Source organism: Papio anubis, chromosome 2 (assembly GCF_008728515.1).
Source record: "Papio anubis isolate 15944 chromosome 2, Panubis1.0, whole genome shotgun sequence".
In the NCBI taxonomy this organism is placed as follows: Eukaryota; Metazoa; Chordata; class Mammalia; order Primates; family Cercopithecidae; genus Papio; species Papio anubis.
Window position 1 is genome coordinate 64,711,170 of NC_044977.1, and position 22,281 is coordinate 64,733,450.

General features: G+C 39.4%; 1 protein-coding gene across 6 annotated transcripts in view; it reads right to left on the minus strand.

The window, feature by feature from the left end:
- The window catches only part of CHL1 (cell adhesion molecule L1 like), a 209,905-nt gene extending 190,519 nt beyond the window's left edge, over nt 1-19,386 (minus strand). For 3 of the 6 annotated variants that reach the window (XM_003894176.5, XM_003894178.5, XM_009200328.4), the window contains exon 1: nt 18,918-19,386. The gene's annotated coding sequence lies outside the window, so the exon portion shown is untranslated. Of the gene's footprint in view, nt 1-17,876; nt 18,334-18,603; nt 18,703-18,917 lie in introns of those variants that run through there. The other 3 variants (XM_009200331.4, XM_009200329.4, XM_009200330.4) reach the window with 2 other exon arrangements.
- Between the last annotated feature and the right edge of the window lie 2,895 nt (nt 19,387-22,281).

Consider the following 22,281-nt stretch of genomic DNA (forward strand, 5'->3'; position numbering starts at 1 on the left):
GTCTACCAAATATATTGCCAATACCCATGGGCAGTTGGCAGTGATAGGAGAAATATGAAGTTTAGATACTTTTGTTAAAGCCACATCTCACACAAGACATATGGAAGCACAGACTTTTTTTTAATAGACAGGGTTGGTGTAGAATTGACTCTTCTAGGGTTCAAAGGCTATTCTTTCCTTCATAAAAGTATTCTGGTACAATGTTTCAGAATTAACTCTCAGCTTTATGAAAGAAAATGTTCATTTTAATTCTTCTGATCACATTAAAAAATAATACACAAAATTGAAGACACTTTTTCAATTATCATATAAGAAAGTCAAAGTTAAAATCACAAGATAACAAAAAGGAAAGAGAAAACTATAATATTTAGAATTATTCTGTTAAACACTCTTCAAGATATAGTTTCTGGATTTTTGAACCCAAACTGCAAATACCAGTAAGTCAATTTCCCCCACAGCACTTCAATTTAAAATTGTACCATCAAGACATCAGTTTTAAAATACTATCTGATTAGTTTTATCCCTTTGAAATACAGTGGTATTTTTTACACATCATTTTTGTTTACATTTTTGCCATATTTTGGGAGCTAGGTTTGTATCCTATTTTCTTATATTTAAAATATTCCTAATAACATATGTATTCTAACTCAGAATATTCATTATGCCAATTTCCAATGGTTTAGGCTGGCAGTTGGCAAATCTGATGAAACTGACTGATTTGTGGAAGTAGTAAATAAAAAACACTAGGGGAAATGCTGAAAGTGAAAAAAAATTCAGAAATCACAAAATGGTAAACTCAGAAATAAATTTCACTATTGAATCATTCAAAAGATACAATGTACCTTTCCCAAAAGTGAGGCTGTAAAGCTCTTGAAAGAGCTACTTCAATGCACAGAGCCATTTTATAATTAATCACCTAGCATGCAGCCAAGAAATAGATGTCATTTTGTGCTGCAAAAAAAAAAAAAAAAAAAAAGAGCAAACCCATGACAATTTTTGAATTCTGTTTTTCATTGATACACAATAAGTATACACACCTATGGAGTACATCATAATGATTGGATACATGTATACACTGGCTTTAGCATAACTTATTTCTCTGTGGTGAGAACTCAGGATCCACTCTTATAGTTATTTTGGAATACAAACTATAATACTGTTTACTATAGTATTGTAATGTATTACAATACTTATAAAGTATAGTAATGTATAGGGATACATTATAGAACACCAGAACTTATTTCTCCTATCTAACTGTAATTTTATGCCATTAACCAATTTCTTCCTATCCTCCCCTCCTTGATACATTCCAGAGTCACTAATAACTCTGTACTTTTGTGCCATCAGCTTTTTCAGACTCCACAAATGAGTGAGAACATGGGATATTTGTGTTTCTGTGCCTTATTTCACTTAGCATATTGTCTTCTAGATTCATCCATGTTACCACAGTGACAGGATTTCATGCTTGTTATGGCTGAGTACTATTCAATTGTGTATATATACACCACATTTTCTTTATCTATTCATTTGTTGATGGACACTTAGGTTGATTCCATATCTTGGCAGTAAATAATGCTGCAATCAACATGAGAATCTCTTCAATATAGTGTCTCTTCAGCATGCTACTTTCAGGTTTTCATTTTGCTAATATGAGAAAGCATAGCTTAAGATAATGGATTCAACACAAATGATGTGATGAAGATTTGCAAAAGAGCAGTTATGCGTGTATGTGTGTGTGTGCACATGCTAGGCATTTAAATTCTCTGCTTTATAATCTCTAAATTATGCCTTGTCACTGTTATCTCATTAGGCATACATAATTAATCTTTGCAAGGAATAATTCCAGAAGGCAGAGTTATAATATTTCACATCACTGTAACTATTGCTTTATGCTCTCTCATAACATGAAGACTTATTCTTATTGAACTTTTAATAAGTTGTATCTTCTGTATTTGCAGATATAAGTGAAAAATCTACAGCACTCATAGAAAGGGATACATCATATAAGGGCTATCAGAAGCAAGGACATCTACTACTAATTAATACCAAGGGTATTCATGTCTATATTTTTCTAAAAAGTGAAGTTTCTTAAAATCATAAAAGTAATTAAAATGCAATGTGTAAAATAGATGTAACAAGTCAATTATTTAAGCATTTTCCTGGCCAATAAGAAAATAATATCGATAATGTAACACATAACACTGATGTCTCTTAAAAATGTAGGAAACATTTTCACTCAAAAAATGTAGGAAGATTACATGAATACAGGAGTTAAAAGAATCTGATATTTCACAGTCAGATCCTAATATCTGAAGTCCTTATTATTACTTTTCTCTTTTTTGTTTCACATGCATATTATGCCTAGAGAATAGCCTTACCTGATCTCCTAGGACTGAAAACCAGGCCCTAGAAGGGATGAGTGGATGGAGTTAGCAGTACTCTGAAATGTAGAGAAGAAATTAACCAAGCTGAAAAGTAAGGAAGGAGCTCTGTTTTTCTGCTGGGATCAGCTGATTTCTTGGTCATCTCACAATTGAAAAGCACCTCAATAGATTATTGGCACCAAAGAGCCCTATGATGATGCTGGATAGCACTGCCCCCCTCAATCTTTCTGCGAAGGAATTAAGCAAACATTAGGTTGACTCCCCAAATGTAGTTACGGTAAAGGTATCCATATTCCACCTATGTTTGGCTTTCTCTAACCTGACTCAAATTAGGGAGGGCTCTTGTTTTATAATATGTGAGCAAGCCTTTCAGAACTTGAGACAGGTATTCAAATCACAGTTTTTCACATCAGAAAGTTTTCTCAAATAGTGCCAGATTATGGATATGTGGAAAATATTGCTAAAAATTAATTGCTCATTAAATTGGAATTGAACACTTATTTTGCTTCAGAGACATAATCATTGCAATGGAATGCCTTCTTTGAAATGCAATTTCTTCTTTGTCTTCCAAATTCTACTTCTTTCCTAATAACTCTGAACAGTGCACAAGCTGGAAAGAATCTTTCTCTATCCTAATCTCCCATAATACATTATCTATACAGTCCCATGGCATTTTTCATCCTCTATTTTGCATTATACTTGAGTGAGTTCTTTAATTAGATTGGAGGCTCACAACATTCTGAGAGTTCCAGACCCCAGAAAAGGAATTTAGGTCTATTTTAATAATATTTTATGGGCATATATTCAATGGTAACAGTACGCAACTTCAGGCCAGAAACTGTATCTTTTTCATCCTGGAATTCATCTATCCAGCAGTGATTTTCACTCAGCAGGAGCTTCATAAATTTTCATTTAATGTTCAAAAGTGGGAACAAAACTGGAGAAACAAAGAGGAGGAGCATGATGAAGTTTTCTTAGGGGTGGTTATACCCTCCTTGCGTTGGGCTGCATCTCCTTGAACAGTCTGGCAGTCCTGAGATGATCCTAGATGTGTTCTGATCAGGACATAGGTGAATGCATCATGGGAATTGCATTCCCTGTGAATTATTTTTCAATCATTCTTACTACAAAAAGTTGAAAGTCTCAAGTAGGTGTTAATAGAACATTAATAACAATTTAACTTTTCTAATCTCCCTATTTTATAAGAGAGCAGGATTCAAGCCCAGAGTCTGGGGCAGGCAAAAATATCTACCTAAAATGCAATGACTTCAGGTTGCTTTCATCATAGTAACATTTGCTGTTACTTTTCGTTGTTTGCCACTGACATTGGTGTTTCATTTAAGGTAATAAAATAAAACCTTCATTTTAAGTTAGTGTATTTTTTTAATAAGCTAGTTAAAATCTTAAGTGAATTAGAAGTTGGCACAAAGATATGACACAAGTATTGAAGATGGTGAGTTTAGGGGAATGTCTTCTCAGAGAATTGGAGACTGTCGAATGGCTGGCTGTCTTAAGAAGAAAGGACAGCAGGAACTGTGTGTGAAAAGACAGGAGCTCTGAGAAGACAGGAGCAGTGAGCTGTTGAGTCAAAGGAGAGGGTCTCTAAGGATACAGGGATGGAGAGGGGAATAATGAAGGCTGAGTCCAGCTGAAAGTGGAAATGAAGTGTGACAGTTACTTGGCCTGCAAAGCAGTAGGGAGCCAGGGGAAATTTTCAGGAAGTAAGTGACATCATGGTCAAAGTGACAAGCAAGAAAGGGAATTTTAGCAGTGACATTTAGATCTTATTGGAGAAGAATGACTACACAAGGCAGAAATCCAGTGAAGGAAAGGTTGCAGGGGTCTAGTGATTAGAAGACTGAACAAGGAATTTTCCAGAATGGTTAGTGAAGAAATAAATCTCAGTGTATTGAGGGGAAAGTTGAAGCAGGCTTTGTGGTAGTGTAAAAGCAGAGAAAGGACATACGTAGAGTATAGGAAATGGTAAATGGCTAAATCAAGACTGTTCACCAGTCTTGCTTTATTGCCTGGTCATAATAAAAATGTATTATGCTATATAAAAATAGGCTATGGAAAAATCTGCGTGCTTGGGTTCCAGTACCCCCAACAAGTTTTTTTAAATGCAAACTCATTGTAGAAACCTCAGTTTACTACCATCCCTCTCAGTTCATTCTCACCACCAGCCTCTACCACTCTGCATTTATTTTCCTGAAATCTAAAACAGCAGAATTTAACATACATAACATTTTAGGTTATGTCATGTAAAAACGAAACTTGTCCAGAAGATTGAATTTTCTGAATAAGAAACTTTTTATCGGTGGCTGCATGACTTGTCATAAAATAACTTAAGACAAAATTGGACATCCAAGTTTCAGTTCCACTCCCACACATTTGTTCCATTAGTTCCACTGAACTTCACTGAACAAGACTAATACCTATCTTGCTTAAATAGCTAGCTACTACAGATACCAAATTAAATAATATATAGACATTATATCTTTCATTCAAAAGCAATTTATAGCATTACCAATATAGAACTAAATTCATCATAGCACAGCATTTTTTGGTTGTGCATATCGCATTTTGCCTGTTGAAGTGTTTTTGAATTATGAAAAATATAGTGCAATGCTCTATAAGTGCTTTTTGGCAAGACTGGTGGGGGGAAAACATCTACTCATGTCTATCAGAAGGATGGGATAATGCTTCAGAGGCAGAGGAATGATAGTATGTATGGTTCCCAAGGGCAGAGAGAAAAATGGCCAAGCCACAGAAGGAAGAATGTGATGGTAGAATCTGGAGAAACAGAGAAGTAGAAGCAATGAGAGCACAAACTGAACTCAAGCCAGACATGGCAGCAGTTCTTCATCCACTTTCAGAGAGCACTTGGAGAGGAATAAGTAGCTCAAGAAAGCTCCACTGCTGTCTATCCCCACCCTGCACCCTGCTCTGTGCTCTCATAACACTGCAGGAAGATCTGAGAATAATGGTACCCGCCACATGCTAGTCTTCGTTCCATTATAGTCATACTTTTGAGAGTTATAGGTATAGGATCTCTGCAGCCCGATGTATCATCATTATTTCAGGACACAAAGCCTGCTTCCTTTTCCATCTGTGGCTGTAATCAATAAATAGAAGGAAATGCAGGAGCTGTTTTCTCTCCCTCCTCAAGAGTGAAGCCTTGAGTAATCTAGTCAATTCCTTGTTTCCCGACATTTGGGGTTCACCGTGGCCCTTTTGACTCTGCTGAGATACTACTGGTTCTCTTAAACCCAAGTCACTTCCCAGATAAAAGGAAAAGAGTAAGGATAAACCTAAATAGATCAGAGGAGAAAAGCATCAGAAAAGCCCACTCTGCTAAAGAATCTTAGCCAACAGTGTTCACAGCCAACTGGACGCCTCCTTCCTCTCACTTTTATTCTCTCTCCAGACAAAATCAGGGCACTTCAGCCTTGCCAAAGTTGACTCTCACATCACTCTTCTTTCTCACAGTCATGTGGGTCTAAGATCTCTAGGAAGTGTAGGGAGGGGCAAAGAAGTGTTCCCTTGGAGCAGAGGGCTCCATATTTTTTCCTTCTTTGTAAGCAGTCATATGGTGAGTGAAGGGTATATCACAATGGGTTTAATAACTCTGTTAATTAGCATGTCTTTCTTAATTAGTATTTCTTGCTACCTTGTCTACTAGAAGTTGGATGTGAGCTTCCTTCAAATCTGAACTGTCTGAGGACTAGCCTTTAAGTTTCCAAGTTAGATTCTTAAAGCCCGGAGTCATTGTGTGAAAAGTTCAGTGACATTTCTGGAAGGACCAGGAGAGATGCCCTGTGACTTCTTGGACAGAAAGAGGGGCCCAGCTGAGCTCAGCTCTCCTTGCCATTACATCAGTCATGTGAGGGAAGCCATCCTGGGGCCACCAGCCCACCGCAGTCACTCTCTGAACACCACCATATGACCTCAGTTGTCATCAAATGGAGCAGAAGAAATCACTTAGTGGAGTCCTGCCTAAATTTCTGACCTACAATTCATGAGATTTCATAAAATGTCTGTTGTTTGAAGTTACTGTTTAAAGGTATGAGTTAGTTTGTCATTCAATAATAGGTAAGTGGAACAACGTGCCTTCGCATTTTACCCAAATTGTTACTTTGCTACATTTCAGAATATTTTTCATCATTTCTCCTCTTAGCTACACGCAAACTTTCAGGTACTTTTCTTCCCAATAACAAACAGCTTGTGTATATTCCTACAGATACCCCAAGAATCTCATATGCAAAACACGTATCTACTGAGGTCTTAAACAGTTTTAAGCCTTATGGTGAATTCCCCATACACAATTAAACAAAACAAATGATGAAAATAGCACGAGCTCCATTTCAAAAGTCAATGGGATGGTGATGGTATTTACAAAACAGTCTCCCTAAGTGATAGTAGTAAAAAGTATACTCTGTGGCAAACTTGGAATGGGCAATACAAAATCCTATCTGTAAACAACAGCACCTACCTTGGATCATTATTAGTGCATTGTTTGTGAAAGAAACCCTTTAAAAGATTTGGGATCTGTTCAGTGAGAACACTTGGACACAGGGTGGGGAACATCACATACCAGGGCCTGTCACGGGGTCGGGGGGAAGGGGGAGGGACAGCATTAGGAGATATATCTAATGTAGATGACCAGTTAATGGGTGCAGCACACCAACATGGCACATGTATACATACGTAACAAATCTGCACATTGTGCATATGTACCCTAGAACTTAAAGTATTATTATAATAGATTTGGGTTCTGTTAAGAATTTGTATTTAACATTATTGAACAACTAGACCACTAGGAAGGATTGGTTCAATATGATTTTCAGATAAATGATCTGTACTCCTATAGGTGGTATGTCAATTTATTTTTCATTTTAAACTACTTTATAATTTCTTAATGACTCAAGATCACCCGTATAGTCATTTCTGAGTTGTCTTTTTCTAGTCTTTCTATCTCTCTCCCTTGCTGAAGAAATATTCGATGTAACTTCTTTTGTCTTAGAATGAATTTGCAGAATTTCTCTCATCTGCTCCAACTTGCAGTTTATACTTTGTCATCTGCTAAAACAATATAATTATGAATATTAGAATGGTTCTAAATTAAGAGCAAATACTCTCTGAATGAAGAAGCTCTTTCCATAATCAAGTGTTTATAGTTTAGTGAATGTTTGCTAAGAAAGAGATCTAGGATGCTTTGAGGCTTCTTTTGTTCAGCTTTTAGATATTGGCCTAGCATTTGAATACCTTAAGTAGCTGTTGAAAGCTGAGACATCTCATGGTAGTCATTTATTTACTTTCTATATATTTTTTGTTACTTTTATTTGCAGTACCGAAACGGCATCAGAGGAAAATGAGCACTGTCTTGGCAATATGTGAGAAATATTTACACTACCCTGCACCATCTGATATTTTAGGACATCTGTATAGATCAAAATAAATCAGATTGAATGGATTTAATATCATATATTGATAACAATAATTACTAGCTATAAAACTACCCTGTCTAATTCAAGGTCTTCAGTTTTATTTTTTAATATTTTTGGACATGGGATAGCTGCAGAATTACCTCCATTTTCCACTTCGGTTTTAGGAGTAAGTTGTGAACCCCACCCTCACGCAGGTACACACATAAAACCACCCAAATTAACCAGTTTCATTAATGGTACCGTATTCAAATAACCAAAGGGATACTGGAATGCAGTCTTCAAAGATAATAAACTGCAATGTAAATCTTGTTGAATAAAGGCCAAGAACTAAGCCTTCTGTTCCCTTCATAAGGCATAGAAACAAAAGTGTAGCCCAACTAGTCTCCCACTGAGGATATAGTCTAGCTTTCTGCCGAGACAATCAAACAACCCAAACCTAATATTTCAATGAACTTGGGAAATGATGACACACACTTTTCTGTCTCTCCTCGCCAGTTCTGAATTTGGAGGGGCAAAGAAAGTGGAAGGCATGCTTAATTGAGGCATTAAATACTAGGCTGTGGCAGATTGTTTTACTGTTAAATACAGTAATGAGTTTTTAATGGCTGCTGTCCAAAATTACACTGAAGAAAAAAAAAATGGCTTATTAGTAATAATAATAGCTGGCACCTTCATCTTCAAAGCACGTTACAAATATTAGCTCATTAATCCTCCAACTGCCACTGGGAGGCAGCAGTAAATATTTCTTTCCTCAGTTTACAGCTGGTGAAACAGGAAAACAGAAGCTCATAACAAGTTTTCAAAAGAAGATTTTGTGTATGGAGATCAATTTCTGATCTAAACCACTCATATCAGTTTTTATACTTGATTGGATGGCATTCACTCTGATGACTGCCAGCCCTTTTTTTGAGGGGACAGTGATTAAGGTCAAATCCAATTTATTTGAACTTGACTCAGAAGTGTGCATGAGTTGCACCTGAATTGCTCAATGCTTGGTCCTTTAATGTTATTTCAAGCAAATCAATTGTGTTCAAAATCTATTCAGCCCAAATCAATTACATGCAGAAACTTGTATGCATGGGAAGAGCAGACTGTTGAGACCCCTTGAAATTTGCTCCTCTGAGAATTGCTAGAGGTCACGAAGCAAAATGGGGTCAAGGTCAAATTTAAAAAGGCTTGTTTTCGTTATCTTTATCCATTCACTCAGATCTTCTTTATAGAAAATAGTATATGTCCTCAAATTAGTGAACAATAACAAATAACCCAATATAGCCTGTTATTCATGCAAATATAGGTGATAGATATTAAAATTGTTATTATTTGTCTACATATTTACCCTTGTGGGCAATGTTTTCAGTTTTTTGCCATTGTATAATGCCTTAAACATTCTTTACATCTTCAAATCCAATTTTAATCCAATGCATGAATTCTCCACTATGTCATCAGATGCATTTTATAGATTTAAAAAAATCATTGAATTTACAACACAGAAATAAATGTACTTCTTGAGAAGCCAAGCTATCTATTCCAGAGAAGCAGGTATGGGTCAAGCAAAAGCTTTATAGAAAATCCATTGTGTATAAACCAAGGAAGTGGGATCTCCTGTCTAGCCAAAGCAGGAAACAAACTTATTCTTGCCGCTTTCTAGTACACAAAAAGGAGCCTTTTGGAGCCACTCAGCATCTGAGAATGCTATTTATATTATGCATATTTTAAAAATACATGAACATTTGCTTGTAAATATCCCAAACAAAAAAGTCAAAAACCTCTTAAAACTCCTAAATATATTGGCTGTGCCTGAAATAGAATTGCCTTTTTTTCTTCCAAAGCCTTATCTTCATTGACAGCTGCTAATAAAGACAGTGCCATCATTATGATCGGTGTCATTTTCAAGCCATTTTCAAGAACAGCAAGGCTGAGATATGGCATCTGCCATTGCCAACAATTTCTATTTTAATCTGGAATAGCAGATACTCACACCTTTGTGGAAATGCCAACCATGAAATGTAATTGGTTACATATAATACCCAGAAGTGAGGGAAATTCATGAGTATTCATATTATAGATATCAGAAACATTTATGCCAAGAAATAAAAAATGATAATGAGGGTAAAGTTTCATTTGCACATATCATGATGCCCAGGGTCTGGTGCAGGAAGAGTCAGAGCATCGAATGCTTATATGACTTGATTTTGGAGAGAATACAAATGTCTTCTTCCTGTAACCTCCAACTCCTGGGTTCAAATGATCCTCCCACCTCAGCCTCCCAAGTAGCTGGGACTATAGGCATGCCCGACCACACCGGGATAATTTTTATTTTTATTTATTTATATATTTTTTGTAGACATGGAGTCTTGCTATGTTGCTGGTCTTGAACTCCTGGCCTCAGGGATCCTCCAGTCTCCGCCTCCCAAAGTTGCATTAAGGTGGTTTTGTTTGTTTGTTTGTTTGTTTTGAGACAGAGTCTCCCTCTGTCACCCAGACTGGGGTGCAGTGGTGCGATCTAGGCTCACTGCAACCTCTGCCTCGCGGGTTCAAGTGATTCTCTTGCCTCAGCCTCCTGAGTAGCTGGGATTACAGGCATGCCACCATGCCCAGCTAACTTTTGTATTTTTAGTAGAGACGAGGTTTCACCATGTTGGCCAGACTGGCCTCCAACTCCTGAACTCAAGTGATCCACCTGTCTCAGCCTCCCAAAGTGCTGGGATTACAGGCTTGCACCACCATGCCTGGCAGTTTTTAAAATCTCATATTAAATGCCACCATTCCTGGAATAGGTATGCATTATTATCTAATACCTCAGTAGGATTCCTTTATGTCTACTTTTCCACATATTTACCTGGGATAATGGGACACAGAACAGGTAAGTTTGGATGGACAACAGGAAAGAGTGTTAGTCAATCAAGATTAGCTGGAGAATCCTGCTAATCAAGGGGGCACTGGTGGGGTTGGAAATCAGACACTTCTGCGTTTGAATTCTGACTCTGGCACTGCAAGACATACTGTGTGACATTGGACAAGGACCCTTCTGTGTCTGCATGACCCAGCTTGAGCAATAGAGTGTGCTATGAACTGCGTTACAAATTAGGATATCTAAGATGTAATTGTAATTGTCACTACTGTAGGCAGTGTGGTGAAATAGTGGTGAAGCTCAGTATTTGACCTTGCATCAGTTTTAGTCCTGTCTCTAGCAGAAAGTGGTGATCAATAACAACCTGTTTCCTTTTGACTGGTCACTATGTCTCATTGGGCCTAAACAGTCAGATGAGATGACATGCAAACATTTTCTGAAAAGCATAAAGGACTCAAATAATGCAAGATATTATGATTTTTTTAAAATAGAAATCTTCAGAGGCAATCTTCTGAATGGATGGAAATGCAGCATCCAGTATCAGAGTCTGTAACATTTTCAATCTTCCCCCTAGACAACTCTCAATTTGCACATGAGATGGTTATTTCGTTTGAACATAACCAATATGTAAGGCATCCCATAATAAGCTAATATTCTGTCACTTTACAGTTTTTAGCAAGGCTTTCAATGGTAACAAAAAATCAAATTTCCAACAACTTTAACAGCAACGGATCACGAAAATCCCCACATTCCTTTTATCCACTTACATTCTATTACTCTGGGAAACACATTGCTTAGTCCCTGGAAATAAAAATTCCTCACATTAGGATGCAAATAGTGCATCCTGGTCTATTCCTTCATCGTCCTTGTCCTGACACAACTATATCAAAGAGGAAGGATACTTCCTCCAAAGATCCAGGCATCCAGGTTACATGAGTTTCAGCTGCCAGACTGACATTTGAGGGTATCTCCACTTTCCCAGGCATCATAACTACAATCCCTCCCACTAGAATCACCACTTACAGCAAAAGCTTTTGTTAGGGAGGAACCTCTGCTAAAAATACAAACCCGTTACCATAGAAGCTGGAATACATCTTTTACATTATTCTATCTGCTTTGTCAGCTCTCATCTTAGAAAGCATAGATAATGCAACGAAATGGACAAATTTGTTTTGAAGTTTAGAAGTCTCAGCTGAAACACACCACTGAATATGAGCATGCCCATCTCGGGCAATGAAAGAAGGGAGAAAAAAGGAATGACAAAGAAAAAGTGGTGAAGATTCTCCTGAATACAAACTTACTGATTCCCTACTTTGTACTGTTTTTGTCAATTCTAGCTTTCGCCTTCCCCATTACTCACACTCCACAAATGTAAAACCTTCAAGATGTGCTAGCTATTCCTCATGTACTTCCCAGATTCAGACCCCTTTTCTGTCTTCCTCCATCCTGCTCTGCTCTGGGAGAACTGACCTCCACAAACCACTTAATAGGCTCGCTTGCTTTCTTACTGCCTTGCTCAAGAAGGAACTGGAAATCTTGGGGCAGAAGCAGAGCCCTGTCTTGTGATTTGACAGTAGTTATGTTCCTCTACCAAAAGCCATAGGTCCTACTTGACAGCCCTCTCCCAGAGCTACTGCTCCCACCTCCTTCCAGGAGCTTCACCTTCCCATTTTCCCTTCAGGACAAGGGGCAGTAACAGCTCCAGATGTGCTTCAGCAGCCCTTGTGGGCTTCCCCTAATCCCATCCAAAGAGATGTGGGCCCGTCTTTAAGGTCCCTTAATTACCCCTTTGGAGTATGCTCTATATAAAAGAAAGGAACAAAGTGAAAGTGAGAGGAAACCATGTTTTACCCAGCGAAGACGTGTGTTTCAAGAACATCAAGGGGACAAACCACTAGGTTCTAGCCTGTGGCATTCTGCCACCTGGACATTCAGGTCCAATACTGTGAGGACATCAAGCCTTTTAAGATAAGCCAGAAATATGAATTTTTACATGAAATCTCCAGTATTTAAATGTTGGCTGAAATTTGTCTTAAACATTCTTTGGGCCAAATGAAATACTTATACCAGCTGGGTTCAAAGTCCAAGGGACATTGGTTTGGATCCTATATAGACTATGGTGCCTCTTCTTAGAAAGAAAAAAAAATCTGTTTTTCTTTACACTGCACAATTACAACCAAAAAAGGATGGAAGTCTCATTTTTACAGCTTTTTCTTACACAGTACTTTAGTCCAAATAACAATAACTCCCCCTACCTCATTGGAAATCTGCAGGCAAAACAGAGAAATATTCAAAACCCCAAAGTCACAGGAATCTTGTTATGTGGGCCTGTTCTAAATGTATGAATCTAGTCGAATCATTTAATTTCAGTGTAGCTCACTCCATTCATCTGCAAAATCAGGATAATTACTTCTTTCCTACCATCTTCACAGAGACATTTGGTTGAAAAATGAAATTATACACAGTAAATGAAAAGCACATTTGAGATCTTCAGAGAATAAAGTGCTATTTAAACCAAGAAGATTAGTAAGAAAAACCTCAGAAGTTTGCCAAAGCATTTTCTCTCGTTCAGCCACATTTCATGACACCAAGGTAACTGTGAACCAATGCCTTAGCCCAACACGGTCTTATGGAAGATGTATGCAAATCTAAGGTGGTGGTTCTCAACTGTGATGGTACATTAGGGTGTGTTAGAATCTCATTAGAAGTTTTCAAAAATCCAGATTCCTAGTCACCATCCACAGAGATTGTAATTGAATTGATTTGTGTTGGCAGTTTTAAAGAACTCTCCAGACGATTCTAATTTTAGCCAAGCCTAAGAACAACTATTGAGAAAACCTTTTAAATATGTGAAACAATCATTATTGGTATATGCACATATAACTAATGTAGGAATCAACAGTTTTCCATTTGACACCACCATTGATCATGGCTCACACTTATTCACATACACAGTGATACACACACACACATATACACTCTGTCCCTCTATCTTTGTTCATTCACATACTGAGCATGATATAGAAGAATAATTATCACTACAATAAAAAACCAAAATTTATTGAGCACTTAATAAGTGCTACTAAGCTGTCTGCATAGATTGCCCCATACAATGTCCACAATAGCTAGGTATGACTATTTCCCCATTTCTACAGAAGAAATTAGTCTTAGAGAGGTCAAAATGACTAAGCCAGTGCCACACACCTGCAAGCTGACAGACTTAGATTTTGAACCCCGGCAGCCTGACTTTTATAACCAGGGCACGTAACCACCACACCAGTTTGCTTCCCGCTGTGCCAGACGCTTTAAGAGTTTACGAGATGCATAAAAGGAAAAGTATGCCCTCAAGGAGTTTACAATCTGAGAAGGGAATTGTAATGCACACTAAAGTTCATAGGTTGTATAGGAAAATGGCACAACTGTAGTCCCTGGAGTTAGGAAGAGGTGAATCAGAAGATGGGCAACAGAGCTCCTACTTCCACAACTATAGGGGAAATAAGATGCAAACAAACATTAGAAGGGAGAATGTTATAAGACTACCAGGAGAAGAAACCCTGATCAAAGCACAAAATATATTTATATATTGGCCAAGTTCAACGCATTTATTATTCTTATCATCATCTGCCAGTATCATTTGAATCAGATATTTATGCCCACCCTAAATTTACGACATTGTCAGTTCAATTAGCAAACTATGAATTTTGAGAATTCATCTCACCTCAAACTCCAGTTGTGATTCTTATAGAATTTATGTATATAAGCATCACACACACACACACGCACATACACTCACACACACCTGTAATAATTTAACTTCCAAAGAGATATACAAGTTGTATTCTTCCGCTAGGAATAAATTATGTGAAAGTGAAGTCAACATTTCAGGGAAAAGCCTTAAAATTGAAAACAGAATATGTCCCTTTGTATTTTCATTATGTAAACATAATGAGAAGGTAAGCAGCATCATTTTTTATCCACAACACATAAAATCTCAATTAGTTATGGTCTATTTGTGCACTGACTTAAAACGTTCGTTAACAAAACAGAATTTTCTAGTTTACTGGATAAATATACCAGAAATTGCAGAATAATGTCAGGTTGCCAAGCAACCACAGCTCTACTCTACTTTGTGATCAATCCAACTCATTCATCGAGCTTCCTAACCCAGTGATACAGAATTCCAACCAATTTGTTTCTTGGGAAAATTATAGTGACTTTCAGTAACACAATAACACTTTTATTCTCAGAAGATAAACTTAAATCCCTTTTGATCAAAGGGATGTGTTAATTCATTATTCTCTACGTGGTGCTAATGAGAAAGCTATAATTAACTAACTACACTATTGCGACACACATAAAATAAACTGCAGTAATTAGTAATGTTTAAGGTGTTAAGCAGCCTCCCAAATTAGAAAATACAGAATCTTTCCTCAGATAAAGATGTACAGAAAAAAGAAAGCAGCATATCTAATTAAATTGAGAATTGTTTCCAGTCTCCCCCAAGGGGTGAGAGGAAAGGCATGTGATCACCAAAATATAAGAGATTTCACTTTAATAGCAGAGAAAATGGCTCAATGCCAATTCTACTTGTAGGTAGACATAAAACGATAGCGAATAATGTAATCTTTTCTTTGAAAGAATGCTTAGCACAATATTTTTCCAGGAATGAATAGAAAGAATATTATGCTTTCACTCATTAGCTGTGTTAACTTAGCATATTGTATGTAAATCACCATAATAATTGCATTCTCTTCAGAATGAATTAGTTAGAATGAAGCTGTAATCAAAATGTTCATAATTGAAAATATAGTATTCTCAATCTTGGTTTGAAAAAATAACAAGGAACACTGATTGAATCAGATAATACAGTACATCACTGAAAACAACCTTAGTACAGAGAGATGTTCATTCTCTTGATTATACCTTTGCATTTCAATTAGGTCCCCAAATTCAGGACTCAACAACTCCCAATCTGTCATGTTTTTCAACTCTTACCATTTGTCTCTGGACTAACTTAAGTATTCCAAGTGTATTACTGCTAGATTTTTAGGGAAAATACAAAATGGTGAAAAGCTAATTTTATTGTTTCTAAAATGCATTAGACTCTATTGCACTGTTGGCTGTCATAAATCAAAGGGCAAAATAATTTCCAATAAATGAAACATTTAATGCCAAAGCTCCTGGGAAACAATATGTAAATGATCACATGAATTTCAGACAAGCTGTCACACTAATTCCTCAAGGTACCTTTTAAAGATGACACATTCACGGTGAGGATGAGAGGGTTGTCTTGCAAAGCCAAACACTACTACCTGAAGTGATACTCTCAGTATTTCCTGACAATCATTCCTTCAAATCTGACACCATTAGTCCCCCACTATTACTGAATTTTCCTTTATCAGTTAAAAATACAAGAAGCTTAAATTAGTCTTGATCATTACCTCATTACCCTTATTTTTCTATAAAAGCGAGTCAGGCTAAATTATTTCAACAAAGCAATATTGGGGCAAATAACCTCCTATCTTCAAAGATGTCAGACGCGACTATAAAATCCGGTTTCTATCCAGCAAATGTTTTTCTGGGTGAGCTCTATTTTGTAAAGGTCACTAAGGATCTTTGTGATGGTGACATCTGTCAGGCTTTACTGGCCTCAAGTTCACCAAGAAATGCCTTTATTTTAATAATCAAATGATTTTAAAAATATATTTAAAACCAATTCAAGTAATGAGATGAATTAACTTAAATGTAATAAGTACAGTATGTGCAATATCAACTCCTCTTAGACCTACAGCTAGGCCCATGCAGTGTACAGTTTACTTATCAGCAGATAGATTGGAGGACCTATATAACCATGAGGAATCAATAAATATCTATAGCCTTTTCTTTAAAGAAAAGGATCCATAAGTCTACATTCAACAGATAACAATCTGGAAAACATATATTCATCATCACAGTCTTGTGCTGCAGTGAAGTGGGTATAAACATGCCCTGAAAGAGATTTTAATGAGCAGCCATAGCCAGTACTCACACCCATCCAGTAATAACTATTTGTCTCCATTGATTTGCTCACAATATTCAGGAGCTTGCAAGGAATGATTATACACTACGTTCTGCCACTACTAAAGGTAAATCCACTGCAGCACTTAAGGCCATAAAATGGAAAGCCGGGGTATACATAGGCTCTGTAAGTAAGTTAAATTATGAAAGCCAAATGGTGATCCCTCACAAAGAGACTGAAATTAAGACAAATCCAACTGCAACATCTGCAGCTGAAAGAGAAAACACGAAGATTTAAAAAAATAATAATAATAAAAGTGGGATAAACTTTTTATTTTCTTGTCACCAAAAGTTTCCCCAAAAAGCTTTCTAAGCTTCTCTCTCCATCAATATACTGAAAAGCCAACTTCACCAGCAGTTGATCAGTTTCTCTCGTCCAATCTGCTGCAAGTCAGATCTTTGTAGGAGTTGGACTGTGCAGTAAAAATGTTCTTATTTTAATTAAGATTATTCTCCAAAATTAGAAAACGCAGAATTTTGACTTCAACGAAAATGCAGAGAAATGAGAATGCACCATATGTAATTAAACTGAGGATTAACTAACAGTAATGCCATCGACACCAGTAACTAACTTTTGAGTGCTTATTATGCATCAGGCATGGTGTTAAATTACTTGTATCATCTCATTCCAGTCCTGCAACAACCCAATATAGAGGGTATTGATAATTTCCATATTATTGAGAAAGGGAAACTGAGGCACATAGTTAAATGGCTAGTCCAAAGTGACACATCACAGTGATGGTGAAGCTGGAATTCGAAGCCACGTGGGCGCCCCTGGAGCCTCCTCCTAGAGTGAGCCAGGTGGCTCACCAGTTGCCCATCTCCACGCGCACGCGCAAATCTCCCCACCCACTCCGAGTTCCAGCGGGAGCGCGCCATCGCGCACGCTCCTGGCCAGCCAGCCCCTTGCTGGCTCTGGGGCTGCTCCGCGGCTCCCACGAGCGGGACTGGACCCCGGCGCCCTTCGAGGAGAGGCTGAGCCTGGGGCTCCTTCCCCGCAGGGCCACCCAGCCGTGCCGACGCACACTTGCCCTCCGCCGCTGGCCTGCCACCCCTTCCCCTGCCCGCCTTCCCGAGCCCAGCAGCCCGAACGCCCACCCTGCGCTCGACCCTGCGCGCCGTCTGAGGCGGGGGTACCTGGGCTGCCCGGCTGCGGCTCCTCAGGCTGGTGGTTTTTCGCAGGAATTCCCCAGCACTGCCCCTGACTGAGAAAGTGTGGCTCGCAGCGAGCCCGGAGAGTGGGAACGGAGGGGCTGGCTTTCCCCAGCCTCCCAGCTCCAATCCCTGCTCTCCAAATTAATCACTTTCTCCGTGCTGCCTCCCCACGCACACTCACACTCAAAAAAAAAAAAAAAAAAAAAAAAAAAAGCGAGAGAAAGAGAGACGCACAAAGAGGAAGAAGGGACCATCCGTGACTGGCATTTCTAGCTCCCCGGGCTCCGCTACCAGGAGCCATGGCAACCAGGCCCCCGGCCTGCCCTCTCGCCCCCTCGGCGCTCTGGTGAGGTGAAGCTCTAGCCCCTCTCTGGTTTTTCGTGCCCCCCAACCCCACAATCCCGCGGTTCATTGATTCCCCTCTTCCAGGCTGGCGGCATTTTCGGATCCCCCCTGGGATCTAGACTCTTCTCCTGAGAGTAGGAGCCAGACAGGGGCAGTGGATTGGGAGGGGAACTGAGCTCCACACACTAGGAGGTGTCTGGGGCGTGAGGGGCGTGGTGGGAGAGGCCGAGACTGACCCCCAAACTAGCTAGACCTCGGATCCCCACCCGAGAGAGGACGGGAATCTACAGTGGGATCTGGAATCCTCTTCAGAGAATAGCGAGGGATGGAGTGGGAAAGGCTGGAAATAAGAGGGTCAACCTACCGGCGACCAGCGGGAGTGAGTGGGACCTGGCGGATTCGGGGACCCGTTGTGCTCCGTCCGACTGACCCCGAGCAGTCTGAATGCAGCCTCGGCCACCCGGGGGCGGGGCTTGAAAAGGGGGTGTCTCTTCCCGGGTGAATGCTGAGGGACCTCGGACCACCCCCACTTCAGACAAGGAGCCCTGACTGCGCACCATTTCCTTTCCATAACTGGTTGACCCCCTCCTCCCGGGAGCAAACCCTTAACCCTTCCTCCATGGGAGACCCCCCAGGGCTGGCACAAGAGATGCAAATTGACCCCCACCCCTGACACACCTGCGTCGCTTCCAGCACGAGATCTGTCCGGTACCTCCCCTCGGGCAACTTCTCCCCCAAACTGGCTGGGAGCTGGGACAGGGACGGGCAGGGTCCAGTAAGCTCTGGGCGGATCCAAGGGAGTTTCTTGCCGGCCGCTCCCCGCTGGTCCGCACCCGGGACTGCCCACGGAGGTCCCGCCTGTCCCCTCCCGCTGCTGGCGCTGGCCGCGGGAAGGCTGGACCTGTTCTGGCTTGCACCGAGATCCACGCCCTCCTGCCAGAGGCTGGCTCTCGCCTCTCCTCCCTTCCTCGATTCTGCGCCGCCACCCCTCACCCACGCCGCTTATTTTCCCTCCCTTTGCACACTCCCATGGGATAGGGAGAGTTACAGGCTTAAGACTTTATCTCATTGTGGAAAGCAAGAGACCAAGCCAAAAACTTTGGTCGTGCTTTTCAACATCTCTGGTCAAAAGAGGTAGGATCTCCGCTTGTTTATCTGCAAAAGCGACATTTAAAAGAAATGCCCCCCCCCCCCGCCCGCCCCCCGGTGGTTTCACTCAGTTGATATTCCATACACAGGTCGCCAATCTGGTTTTCTCCCATTGCTGCATGTTAGAGGGGTGTGGTGCCATGTACGTATTAAAAATGATCTTCTTGCTTTCCTTCATTTAAGGGCGTGGTGGGGCTTACTATTGAATTTACAAAATATGCTACAACCATCCGGTGTCAAATTGTGCATACACAAATTTAGAGACCCTCTACTATTTTTACAATTTTTGCCCTAATACAGAGTCCATAATTTTACCATATTGTTTCATAACGTTTTTCCTACTTACCCTTTATTAATTCACTATTGGAGAAGAAAGCCTTCTGTACTCATATTCAGTGCTAAAAGTCAGTTCTGATGCCTTATCAATCCACAAACACATAAAAATATTTTAGGATTCCAAAATTCATATGGAAAAATTATATTTTTTAGCACTATTTTTTATTTATATGCCACTTTAATTTTTTTTTTCCATTATGGTGGTATTTTCCAAAATTTTTACACAATACCACTTTTAAAAATTCTGTTGAATGCAAGTCCTCTTTGTTCGTAAGAGAATTATTGAGTTCTAATTTTTACTCCACTAAGGCTGTGAGATTGACCTTACAGCCTCGTTTTGTTCTCATCTAGCTCATTGAACAATGAGGATATTTAGCTCCCCTCAGAGCTCCCCTCAGAGTTGGATGCCACCACTGGGAGCAGCAAAAGTGAAGGCAACTCATGATTCTGTCTCAGAAGCAATTGAATAAAATATTTTGAAAACGAGTAAATGGACTTTTAAATTTTAGTCATCGCTAACCTTGGGGCCTCGATTCTGTCAGTTCGTGTGTGGGCACAGTTCTTACTGACTGCTTTGGCAAATTGTGAATGCAAGTGAGGGCAGGATCTGTCCTAAGTTTAAATTGTACTGCTGGAGTGGTTTTCTTTTGCCTGGGGCATCATTATTCACGTGGCGTGTTTTCTGAAGCAGAAACAAAGATAGAATATTAAATAAAATTCCAACAGGGGGGAATACTCTGCCTGTAGAAAAGCATTTCCAAGGTCAAGGAACCACAAAAGAAAGACAAGAAAGCCAAGTTGGTCTCAGGAGTTTACCATCTTCTGGGTAAGCATCACCTGAGCATGGGACTCAGAACTCCATTTTGGCCAGATGAACAGAGTACTCTTAAATATATAGCTCCTTCCTTCTTGGTGGACAACAGAATCGTTATTTAAAAAACAAATATTTATTGAGCACCTACTATTTATCAATTACTGCTCTGGGTGCTAGGGTGCAGTAGGAAACTCAATAGACATGGCCAATTGCTTTTGTAAAAAATCAAATACCCTCAAAATATATTAGACAATACCAAGCCACAATACCCCAAACAAGAAGATGGTCAGTTCTTAAATGTGAGTTTTTATTGAAAGGGAGATAACATACTCCTAAGCTTCTGATATTGCATGTAAATGAAGAAATAATAGCCACACATAGCTTATTAGGGACAGTAAGGAAGTCAAAGCATGCATGCAATGGCTACGTTACCCCAAGCAAACCAAATTTTAAGAAGAAAGGAGATGCAGGGAAGAAAAAAAGGGAGGAAGAAAGAAAGGAGGGAAGGAAGGAGGGAAAGAAGGAAGGAAGGAAGGAAGGAAGGAAAGAAGGAAGGGAAGGAAGGAAGGAAGGGAAGGGAAGGAAGGGAAGGAAGGAAGGAAGGAAGGGAAAGAAAGAAAAGAAAGAAAGAAAAGAAAGAAAGAAAGAAAAGAAAAAGAAAGAGAGAGGAGAGAGAGAGAGAGAGAAAGAAAAGAAAGAAAGAAAAGAAAAAGAAAGAAAAAGAAAAGAAAGAAAGAAGAAAGAAAGAAAGAAAAGAAAGAGAGAGAAAAAAAAGAAAGAAAGGAAGGAAGAAAGAAAGAAAGAAAGGAAGGAAGAAAGAAAGAAAGAAAGAAAGAGCAAGCAGGCAAATGTTAAACCAAGAAAAAAGGAAATTGCATTTTTAAGCAATGCAAAAAGGAAGTGACAGGATGATCCACCCTCTACATCCAAGAAACACCTCATAGCTGTCATCTCCAAGGATGAGTTCATATTTTTGATACATTATCAAAAGCAAGCAACACATCTAGGCTTGCCTGGCCCAAGGAATTCACAACTCCACTGCCTGAGCTTCCAGTAAGGCTGGAACCAGAAGGCAGCCGCCAGCCACAGTGGATGCTTGCTAGAGATACCTTCTGCTGCTGCTTTGGAACCTTCCCCTGGCTCCCATTCTACTGTCTGACACTTTGTTCAGATCGATTTCCCATTCAACATACAATCCTAATCTATCAGGCATCCCACAGTTGCACATAGGTGCTAGAGAAAGAACATATACTTACGAGTCATGTGGAAATTTGATTGCCTTAGCTTTGAAAGGTGTGAATTTTCTCTCTGATAATTGAGGAAGGCTGTTTCAAATGAAAATACTAATATCAAGTCACAAAAAAGGGGAGAAAAGGGTACTATCATGAATAGAAGCAGAAGGTGAGAGAGATAGGCCAGTCATCTGGAAAAAGATAAAAGGTATTAAAAACTGGGGCATTTTTCAGCTTTTCCTGCTGATTTACTGCCTACCTCCCTCCTGAACCATCATTTGGTATCATTCCCAGAACTAGGGCCATTGAAGTAGTATTGCCTTTTGGCAAATACAAGTAGCTAGTGATATGGCATCATTCCTAGAAAAATTGTTTAGCAGAAGAGCTGGAGTTTTGAAAATGGCATTTCAGTCTAGCAGTTCCAAGTAGTCCAGATCAACAGGGGCTTTCCGGCCAACTGCTGTAATAAAAAAATAATAATTTAAAAAAAAAGCAGGAAGCAGGATGTTCC